This window comes from Mus musculus, chromosome 17, assembly GCF_000001635.26.
Source record: "Mus musculus strain C57BL/6J chromosome 17, GRCm38.p6 C57BL/6J".
NCBI classification, from domain to species: Eukaryota; Metazoa; Chordata; class Mammalia; order Rodentia; family Muridae; genus Mus; species Mus musculus.
In genome coordinates this window covers 76,928,331-76,940,298 of record NC_000083.6, presented here as the reverse complement: position 1 = coordinate 76,940,298, position 11,968 = coordinate 76,928,331, and the positions used below count along the sequence as shown (strand labels likewise).

At 35.5% G+C, this 11,968-nt stretch overlaps 1 pseudogene; it reads right to left on the bottom strand.

Annotated features, from left to right (window-relative positions):
- Positions 1–3,257: 3,257 nt before the first annotated feature.
- Positions 3,258–3,659, bottom strand: Gm6496 (annotated as a pseudogene).
- Between the last annotated feature and the right edge of the window lie 8,309 nt (positions 3,660–11,968).

Below are 11,968 nucleotides of genomic sequence, written 5' to 3'. Positions count from 1 at the left end.
TCTTTGTGCTTTCAGAAAAGACTTCCTAGAAGATGTCACCTCAATTATGCTGGTCTCTTCTTAATCACCGCTAATTTCTTAGCTCCAGCTAACCAGCATCAATAGTCCCAGTAATGTAAAGTTTTTGCTTTAGTAGTTCTGGTATCTTGTTAATCACAGCTGATTCTTCAGCCCCAGCTAACCAGAACTACAGAATCTTCACAATCAAAACAGCAATGGCCCTGAAAAGAGTCTTTAATTTTCCCTCTGAAATTTCACAAACCAGACCTCAATCTTCTGCAGTGTTCTCAACATTATCTTCCAAGCTCCTACACAACATCCAACAGAGCTCTTAACAACGGATGGATCTTCAAGCCCAAAGTTCCAAAGTCCTTCCACAGTCCTCCCCAAAACATGGTCAGGTTGTCACAGGAATACCCCACTCTGCTGGTACCAATTTGTCTTAGTCAGGGTTTCTATTCCTGCACAAACATCATGACCAAGAAACAAGTTGGGGAGGAAAGGGTTTATTCGGCTTACACTTCCATGCTGCTGTTCATCACCAAAGGAAGTCAGGACTGGAACTCAAACAGGTCAGGGAGCAGGAGCTGATGCAGAGGCCATGGAGGGATGTTCTTTACTGTCTTCCCTTACCTGGCTTGCTCAGTTTGCTCTCTTATAGAACCCAAGACTACCAGCCCAGAGATGGTCCCACCCACAAGGGGTCTTTCCCCCTTGGTCACTAATTGAGAAAAGGCCTTACATTTGGATCTCATGGAGGCATTTCCTCAACTGAAGCTCCTTTCTCTGTGATAACTCCAGCTGTGTCAAGTTGACACAAAACTAGCCAGTACAGAGTTCATACCATGTGTGTTCTTTCATGACTGAGTTACTTCACTCACGAGGATATTTTCAAATTCCTTCCATTTGCCTACAAATTTCATGAAGTTATTGTTTTTAATAGCTGAGTAGTATTCCATTGTGTAAATGTACCACATTTTCTGTATCCATTCATCTGTTGAGGGACATCTGGGTTCTTTCCAGCTTTTGGCTATTATGAATATGGTTGCTATGAACACAGTGGAGCACATGTCCTTATTAGATGTTGGAGCATCTTCTGGGTATATACCCAGGAGTAGTATAACTGGATCCTCAGGTAGTATTCTGTCAAATTTTCTGAGGAACTGCCAGACTGATTTTCAGAGTGGCTGTACCAGTTTGCAATCCCACTAGCAATGGAGGAGTCTTCCTCTTTCTCCACATCCTGCACAACATCTGCTGTCACTTGAGTTTTTGATCTTACTCATTCTGACTGGTGTGAGGTGGAATCTCAGTGTCATTTTGATTTGCATTTCCCTGATGACTAAGGACTAAGGATGTTAAACATTTCTCTAGCTGCTTCTCAGCCATTCATGTTTCTTCCATTCAGAATTCTTTGTTTAGCTCTTTTTCCCATTATTTAATAGGGTTATTTGGTCCTCTGGAGTCTAACATCTTGAGTTCTTTGTAAATATTAGATATTAGCCCTCTATCAGATGTAGGATTGGTAAAGATCTTTTCTCAATCTGTTGGTTGCCAATTTTTCCTATTGACAGTGTCCTTTGCCTTACAAAAGCTTTGCAATTTTATGAGGTCGCATTTGTGGATACATGATCTTAGAGCATAGGCCATTATTCTGTTGAGGAACTTTTCCCTTGTGCCCATGTGTTCAAGGATTTCCCCCACTTTCTTTGCTAGTAGATTCAGTGTATCTGGTTTTATGTGGAGGTTTTTGTTCTACTTGGACTTGATCTTTGTACAAGCAGATAAGAATGGTTCAATTTGCATTCTCCTTCATGTTGACTGCCGATTGAAGCAGCACCATTTGTTGAAAATGTCGGCCATCACTGGAAAGAGAGGCCCATTGGACACGCAAACTGTATATGCCCCAGTACAGGGGAATGCCAGGGCCAAAAAAAAAAAAAAATGGGAATGAGTGGGTAGGGAAGTTGGGGGGAGGGTATGGGGGACTTTTGGGATAGCATTGGAAATATAATTGAGGAAAATATGTAAAAAAAAAAAAGAAAGAAAGAAAATGTTGCTTTTTTTTCCCACTAGATGGTTTTAGATTCTATGTAAAAGATAAAGTGCCCATAGGAGTGTGGGTTCATTTCTGAGTCTTCATCTCTATTCCACTGATCTACCTGCCTGTCATTGTACTAATACCATGCAGTTTTTTATAACTATTGCTCTGTAATACAGCTTGAAGTCACAAATGATGATCCCCCCAGAAGTTCTTTTATGGTTGAGAAGAGTTTTCCCTGTATTTTTTTTTCCTGATATTCCAAGAAAATTTGAGAATTGCTCTTTCTAACTATATGAAGAATTGAGTTGCGATTTTGATGGGGATTGCATTGAATCTGTAGATTGATTTACGTGAGATGGCCATTTTTATTACATTAACCCTGCCAATCAACATTGGACATGTGTCCATCTTATGAGATCTTATTTGATTTCTTTCTTAGAGACTTGATGTTCTTGTCATACTGATCTTTTATTTGTTTGGTTAGAGTCACATTAAAATTAAACTGTTTATGATTGTTGTGAAGGGTGCTGTTTCCCTAATTTCTTTCTCAGCCTGCTTATACTTTGAGTTTAAGAAGGGAACTGATTTATTTGTGTTGATTTTTTATCGAGCCACTTTGGTGAAGTTGTTTATCAAGTTTAGGAGTTCTCTGGTAGAATTTTTGGGGTCACTTAAGAATACTATCACATTATCTGCAAATAGTGATATTTTGACTTCTTCCTTTCCAATTTGTATCCTTTGACCTGTATGTTGTGTAATTACTCTAGCTAGAACTTTAAATACTATATTGAATAGATAAGGAGAGAGTGGGCATCCATCTCTAGTCCCTGATTTTAGTGGGATTGCTTCAAGTTTCTCTCCATTTAGTTTTATGTTGGCTACTGGTTTGCTGTATATTGCTTTTATTATGTTTAGTTATGGGCCTTGAATTCCTGATCTCTTTTTAAGACTTTTAATATAAATGGATGTTGAATTTTGTCAAATGCCTTTTCAGCATCTAATAAAATGATCATGTGCATTTTTCTTGGAGTTTGTTTATGTAGTGGATTACTTTGGTGGATTTCCTTATATTGAACTATCCCTGGGATGAAGCCTACTTGATCATGACAGATGATCGTTTTGATGTGTTTTTGGATTCAGTTTGCATAAATTTTAGTTTATTTGTCCTCTCAGAAATATTCACATCACAGCACAACATCAAGTCACCACAGATCTAATACTTTGGCTCTTTGCCAGCACCAACATTGGCCTTTGCAGCACCTCTGACCATCTTCATTCTGTTCTTGTGCTCCTTTAGCTGTTTTCAGCAGGTTCTTTTCTTCTCATAAAGGCCATGCCTTGAAAGTCTGTGTTTAGCCTCATTTTTCTTTGTATAATCTAAAGAATCATAGATCATGCCAAAGCCAGTTATCTTGCCTCCACTGAAGTTGGTTCTGGATCCAAATACAAAGATGACTTCTGGTGTGGTTTTGTACATTTTGGCCAGATTTTCCCAAATTTCTGTCATTGGTACTGTTGCCTTCCCAGGATGAAGGACATCAATGACCATCTGTTTGCTTTGAAGCAGACAGTTTGCCATGAACTTCCTGGTCCAGATGGTTACTGTGTCATTCATGATGGCTATGGTGCTGGAGCTATAGAGCTCTCCTGTATTTCTTTAAAGGTATTTTTTTATGTCCTTCTTAAAGACTTCTGCCATTATCATGAGATGTGATTTTAAATCAGAGTCTGGCTTTTCTGGTACATTGGGGTATCCAGGGCTCCCTGTGTTGAGATAACTGGGTTCTGATGATGCCAAGTAGACTTAGTTTCTGTTGCTTATGTTCTTGCCTCTGCTTCATGCCACCTGGTTACCTCTGGTGTTAGCTGGTGTTGCTGTTTCTGACATTGGCTTGTCCCTCCTGCAAGCCTGTGTGTGTATCAGTACTCCCGGGAGATCAGATCTTTCCAGGAGAAACTTGGGTATGGAGAGCTGTGACACAGATTCAGCTCCAGGCACTGTGGCACAGGATTAGTTCAGATGGAAACTGGAAGGGTATTCTCCCATGCTGCTCTTCAGTTCTTGTGTCCAAGGGCTCTGGGCGGGTCCCTCTCAGCAGAATTGGTAGCATTACCAGTGCTCACAGGCATGTCAGCACTCCTGGGAGCCCAGGTCTCCCCAGCATTATTTGGGTATGGAGAGTTGTAGCACAGGATCAGCAACAGGCGCTGTGTCACAGGATCACCTCTGGGTGCAGATGGACACGGGAAGTGTTTTTAAGGTGGAATAACATTTCTCTTTAGGGGAATTCAGTGCAATATCTATATATTTATTTTTGCACACATACATATATATATACATAAAATATTTATTATATTATTGTATATTTTATATATGTATTCATATATATTAAATGTATCATCATATGTTATTACATTTTATATGTTATACATGTCATGCAAGCATGAAGACGTGTTCAAGCCCAACTATATGTGTGCATATATATATATATATATATATATATTTACCTATATATATGATAATATATTCTCATTTGCATTAATAATCTCATACATTTATTTATTTATTTATTTATCCATTCATTAATTAAGTTTGTGCTTGTGTTCATGTGTATGAGGCATGTGTGTGTGTGTGTGTGTGTGTGTGTGTGTGTGTGTGTTGTGGTACACATGTATGTCTGTATGTTCTAGGAAATGGACTGGTCAGCCTCAGACATCATACCTCGAATACTTTCTATCTTTTTTTTTTTTTTTTTTTTTTTTTTTTGCAATAGAGTCTCTCTCACTTGTTAAGCTGTTCATCAAGCCCCTGGCATATATTTACTTTTCATCCTCAGATTTCTGATTACATCCATATATCACTACATCTATTTTATTTTTACATCGTACTTGAGATTGAATAAATATACTCATGCTTGTGTAATGTGCAATTTGCTCACTGAGTGGTCACTCCATTCCATTATTTGGTTTTGTTTGTTTATGTTTAGGCTAAATAATATTTATATAGACCATAATGTTTATTCTTATGAAAGGACTCAAGACGTTAGCTTGATAATTTAAAAATTATTTATATTTAAAATGCCTTTGATTTACTTTGTCACCTTTAAGGTCAATTCCTGACAGCAGAAAAACCTGTGTTTTCACAGAAACCTTAAAAAACTAAAGACATATCTTGACAAATATATTTGGTGTCTTTTTATCACTGAGACTGGACAGTTTTGTTGTCATTTACTTTCTATCACTTCAATAATAAAAGTAAGAAAATTACTCATTTTCTTCTTACAATATATTATAAAATTTCCACTACCCTAAAATTTAAAAATTAAGGAGAATTATATTGTAATGGAGAATGCAAAGTTATTGAATGCAGAGAGACTTGGTACTCAAATTCTGGATATTACTCCTATAAACTAGATTCTAATAAATTATTCTTTGAGAAAAAACACCTTTTATTTTTAAAATGGTAAGAATATTTTCAAGTTCTGGTGATTGCTAGATGTTTAGACTGCATATCTGATCTGTTGAGGTCCTTTTTATTTCTTTGTGCTGTTTGAAGAAACTGTACTTATTATTTTTATAAACTAAATAGCCTAAAGTAGCTCTGTGTTAACCAAGTATAAATACACTAATTTGTTTCTAATAAATGTGTCCACTTTGTATAGCTTTTTCACATTACGAATTCTTATAATAAATCAAGCATTGTCAATGCTGTTTTATTTATGGTACTCTGTGACCAATGCTTTTTAATATTATTATTATAACTGTTTATGCACCATAAATTGTGTCATATAGATGAGGAAGTAGGACATAAACAGTGTTGGTTTCTTGCTCATCACAGACTATCCATTATCTTTTCTCTCTCCCTCTCTTCTGTACTTCCTATATGAGACACAGTATTATTTAAAGTAGACCAATTAATAACTCTACACTGGCCTCTAATCTTTCAGCTTGGAAGAAAATTAATCATCTTTCCCTTTGAATCAAGTCTGCAAATTATTAAATGTAGTGAAGGGTGCTTGCAGAAAGCTGAGACAGGCCAACAGCTCAGTTTCTTATCCTCTTACAAAGCCAAGTTGTAAATGCAAAGAAAAAGTTTTCAGAAGAAATTGAAAGTGCTACTCCAGTGAGCACATGAGTGATAAGCAAGCATAGCGTTTTATTGCTGATATGGAGAAAGATTTAAATGGTCTGGGTAGAATATCAAACAAGCCAGGCATTTCCCCTTAGCCACAACTTAATACAAAGTATTCCCCAGACTCCCTTTAGTATAAGGCTGAGATTGAGCAAAATGCAGAAAATATTTGAAACTGGGGTAATTCAGTTCATCAGGATTAAGAAAGAACCTATTTGTGTAACTCTGACTTGTTCTAAAATTCGAATTCAGGTATGTTGACTTGAAGCATTGCTGAGTTCTTCCTTCAGGATTACCCTCCTTATTTGATGTCTTTTGTGCTTCTATATGCAGACTGACTTTATGCCTATTTTCATCAAGAATGACATTGGGAGTTTCAAAATGATTTTACATTATTTTGCAGGCCTAGCCATTTCCTTACTACTAATTCCATGGATATCTTCTAGTGACTCTTTCAATTTCTTCTGTATTTAAAAATTATTATTTTTAGGTATACATCTTTCTTTTTTTGTTATATTTATTCTCACCATAGTTTGTCTTTGGACAGTTGTGAATGGACTGTTTACTGAATACTTTTTCAGCATGTTGATCCTTGGTATATAATAAAGAGAGACTGCTTAATTTTTGAATATTAGTTTCATATTCTCACATTTTACAGAAGTTGTTTACCAGTTTTGATAGTTATCCAGTGGAGCTTGTAAGATTCCTTTGTCTAAAAGCAGATCATCTGCAAGCAAGGATACTTTGCCTCATTCTCTTCCTATGTGTATCTCTTACAATCTTTGAGACTGTATTTTATGGAAAAAAATGTTTCTGTACTTATTGTTAAGATCATGTGAATTCTGTCTTTGACTCTGAGTACATGAGGTGTTGTATTTTTTAATTTGTAGATATAAAACCTCTGAAAGAATGTCAATGAATGATGCATAAACTTTCTGATGTGTTCTTAGTTCAGGTTCCAAGTTTTAGGACTTTCGTTTGTTTGTTTTTGTTTTCAGGAAGGAAACTGGATTTCCATCGCTTTTTATTGTACTTTTATATGGTTTTGGTATCAGGGTAGCATTGTATTTGTAAAAAGAATTTTTCATGTGTTTGTTCTTTCTACTTTATCAAAGTTAGTAAAACATTGACAATAGCTCTTCTTTAAATGTCTATATGATAGATTCATCATATAATTCTTCCCTAAGACTGTTCAGAGTTTGTAGATATTTTCTTACTACTTTAAATTTGGGGGTTCTCTTATTTTGGTTTAATTTGGTCTTAATTTGCATCTAGAAATTCATTAATAGGTTTCAGATTTTCCAATTTATTCACGTATAAATTTCCGAATACAAGCTAATGATTTTTTGAGTTTCAATAATATCCATTAGAATGCCTCCATTTTCATTCCTATTTCTATTAATTTAAGTGTCTTCCTTCTTTGATGAATGTAGCTAAGGGATTGTCAACCTTGCTTATCTTTTAAAGAACCATTTTTTTGTTTCTTTTTGATTCTTTTTTTTTTCCAATTCCATTTCTTCAAATTTTTTTTTAATGCTATCATACCTCTTTTACTAAATTTGGAGTTTAGCCAATTGTTGGGCTTTCAATGATACAAGGCATACAAGACTCATTTAAGAAAGATATTCTGTGGTTCTGGGTGGGTAGGTGGGGGAACACCTTCATAGGAGCAGGGGGAAGGGTGATGGGATTGGAGGTTTCCGGGGGGAATCCTGGGAAAGGAGATAATATTTGAATCTAAATAAAGAAAATATCCGCACACACACACACACACACACACACACACACACACACACACACACGCACGCGCGTGCCCGCCCGAATAGAATTGAAGGCACTTGGGAGGTGGAGGCAGTCCTTCTGGAAACTACTATTCTGTAATGGCAGAAAATATCCTGGGTATTAAGTAAATCTGAAGGAAGAACAAGGACAACTAAGTTCCTGCAGATATGGAGTATGTCATAAGTCACATTAATACTTACAAAGTCATCTGAAAATACTGTTTCTTTATAGCTTAAATCTCATCTAACCTGTATCTTGGATCAGATGCCAAAGCTAATCTGAATTCTTTCTCATGATTTTTGATTCTTATCAATTATAGTTTAAAAAACAATTCTTCATTTGCTATTTAAATTTCTTCTTTAGAAAATAGTAAGAAAGCGACATGCCAATCAGTATTATGTTGTCAAACACTAGAGTGCTTTCAACTAAAAGCAGTCTATGTCATCGTGCTGCTGAGTGGATGATTCAGTCTGGAAACAAAATTCTAGTGGCTTATTAAAAATGCTTTATTCCAAATGATTCTTTAATCACCTTATTTAATTAAAATATAATTGTCTCCATTAAGGAAGCACTACTACTAATTTAGACTTTACTGTGAATTTAATGTTTATATACTAATATAGTCTTGAAATTTTCATAATGTTCCTAACATTCATATACTAGACCATCCTTGTTCTCTAAATATGAAAATAATGTACATGTGATAAAGTGAGTCTTTTTGCTGCATACAGAATTATACACAATTTGATAAGCAAAATGACGTTCTGAATTTCAAATTCATTTCATTCTTGCAAACACGTTTTTAAATTATGTAGAAAAATAGTCTAGACTTTCATTACTCCTCATCTAAGTTGGAGATTAATATTAACTTATTTATATTGTCATTCTAAAATCAGATAATTGATGCTGGCACATGGTCATTAACCAATCCTTTGGATGTATTTGTCTTTTCTTCACATCCAAAGTAGAACCAACATGAACATGCTCACATGCTTGTAGCATTCTGTGATTATTGTATTATTTATTGCTTTACCATATACAAAAGAGAAGAGAATGATTACATCAAAATAAAGAGACTCTTTCTACTTACCTTCTTGCATTACATGCAAAAAACCACATACACACACAACACACATAAGCACGCACACTTTTATGCACAATCACGCACACACACAACTCACAAACACACTCATATTCTCTCTCTCTCTCTCTCTCTCTCTCTCTCTCTCTCTCTCTCTCTCTCTCTCTCTCTCTGTCACACACATATACACACACACTCCTAGACATGCATTTATGTAGCAATGGCTCATCTCTCTCTAACTTCTGTGACTCTGTCTTGTTACGAATGCAATTTTATTAAAATCTTATAATATGAAAAATTTGAGTATTAATGCTTTCTACACATAATAGTGCTTTGGAGGTTCATCCAGGCTGATAATGTATCAGGGTTTACCTTTTCTACAGTTGATCTATTTCCTTATTTTCTTCCTTCCTCCCTTCCCTCCCTCTATTCTTCCTTCTCCCCCTTCTTCTTCCTTTCCCTTTCTTTCTTTCTTTCTTTCTTTCTTTCTTTCTTTCTTTCTTTCTTTCTTTCTTTCTTTCTTTCTTTCTTTCCTTCCTTCCTTCCTTCCTTCCTTCTTTCTTTCTTTCTTTCTTCCTTCCTTCCTCCCTTCTTTCTTTTTCTTTCTTTCTTCCTTTCTTTCATCTTAAAGTTTTTATTTTTCTATTTATTGTTTTCATATTGGATAATATTACTGCATTATTTTGAAGCAGTAGTATAATGAAGGAACAGCATAACAGCAAAATAGGAATTCTATGCCCTGTTCATATAAAAACATGTGAGTAATTTATAGTATTTTGCTATTGCCTTAATGGATTCTTTGAACTTCTATTTGGAAATGTTTTTCAAATGCAAATTGACTTATTTGACTACAGGAAAGCTACTGCCAGGTTATATGGAAAAGGTTTCCTTTATTTCAATAAGTCAGCATTTTTTATTAGATATTTTCTTCATTTACATTTCAAATTCTATCCCTAAATTTCCTATACCCTCTCTCCACCCTGTTCCCCTACCCACCCACTCCTGCTTCTTGGCCGTGGCATTCCCCTGTACTGGGGCATATAAAGTTTGCAAGACCAAGGGGCCTCTCTTCCCAATGATGGCCAACTAGGCCATCTTCTGCTACATATGCAGCAGAAGACACGAGCTCTTGGGGTACTGATTAGTTCGTATTGTTGTTCAATCTATAGGGTTGCAGACCCCTTCAGCTCCTTGGGTACTTTCTCTAGCTCCTCCATTGCAGGCCCTGTGTTCCATCCAATAGATGACTGTGAGCATCCACTTCAGTATTTGCTAGGCACTGGCATAGTCTCACACAAGATATATCAGGGTCTTTTCAGCAAAATCTTGCTGGCATATGCAATAGTGTCTGGGTTTGGTAGCCGATTATGGGATGGATTCCTGGGTGGGGTAGTCTCTGGATGGTCCATCTTCTCTTCTTAGCTCCAAACTTTGTCTGTGTAACTCCTTTCATGGGAATTTTGTTCCCTTTTCTAAGGAGGGATGAATATCCACATGTTGGTTTTCCTTCTTCTTGATTTTCTTGTTTTTTTTTTTTTTTTTTTTTTTTTTTTTTTTTTTTGCATATTGTATCTTGGGTATTCTAAGTTTCTGGGCTAATATCCATTTATCAGTGAGTGCATATCAAGTGACTTCTTTTGTGATTAGGTTACCTCAGTCAGGATGATATCCTCCAGATACAGCCATTTGTTCAAGAATTTCATAAATTCATTGTTTTTAATAGCTGACTAGTATTCCATTGTGTAAATGTATCACATTTTTTGCATCCATTTCTCTGTTGAGGGACATCTGGGTTCTTTCCAGCTTCTGGCTATTATAAATAATGCTGCTATGAATGTAGTGGAGCATGTGTCCTTATTACCAGTTGGAGCATCTTATGGGTATATGCCCAGGAGTGGTCTTGCTTGATCTTCCGGTAGTACTATTTCCAATTTTCTGAGGAACCGCCAGACTGACTTCCAGAGTGGTGGCCAATCAAAACAACCCTGAGATTCCACGTCAAGTCACCATTTTTTAAAAGTCATGATGATCAATTAAATATACATATATATTATTAGATAAATGTAGTATATATGTAAGCATGTGGCCATCTGTTTACATAGTTTTTAAAATTTATCTCCTCTTGTATGTATTTCACTCTAATTTTACATGGAATATTTCTATTTATGAGAGTTAATTCTAATGGACAATTGTTCACATATGCTTGGTACATTGCGCAGTGAACTTTGTGATTTTATGTGTATTGTTGAAAACTATCACTTTTTAAGTACTGTGATAAACACGAGACATAGGCTACTTTATGTAAAATATGTCATAGTGAAATATGAATTGTGGCTCAGGAAATGTCATCAAAAGAAAATTCTGTTCAGTATATGGAAAGCTGAGATTGGTGTTTATTGCATTAAATGCTACAGTACAGCTAAATTAGTACCCCATGGTATACAATTCAGAAATACGCTCAGTCAAAAGATATTAAGAGCAATGAATCTGGCTGTGTTCCAACTCTGATAATATCTATCAGATCTATCAATCATCTCCTTTTAGAAATCCAGTGGATACATTTATATTGGTTTAAACATCAAAAGTCTAGACATAAAAATCTCACACTAAGTTTAATGTGAATGCAATACCACTGTCAAAGTATGTATTCATTATTCTTAATTACAGACAAATGCTCACATGTCTGTTTCAACCTCGTGCCTGCAGTTCTCCATTAGGAAGTAATTCTGAAGACACATAATTTGGTTTGATTTGAGAGTTTTGAAGCTGTAGCTTGTTTTTTTTTTTTTATTGTTGTTTTTGTTTTTTTGTTTTTTTATGTGACTACATAGATAAGTTGTTGAAATTTAACTGAAGTATCTGAGGTATTCTTATGATGTTGATTTGTTTCATCAAAGTACATTTTTATGGAAATTTTAAACACTGCACT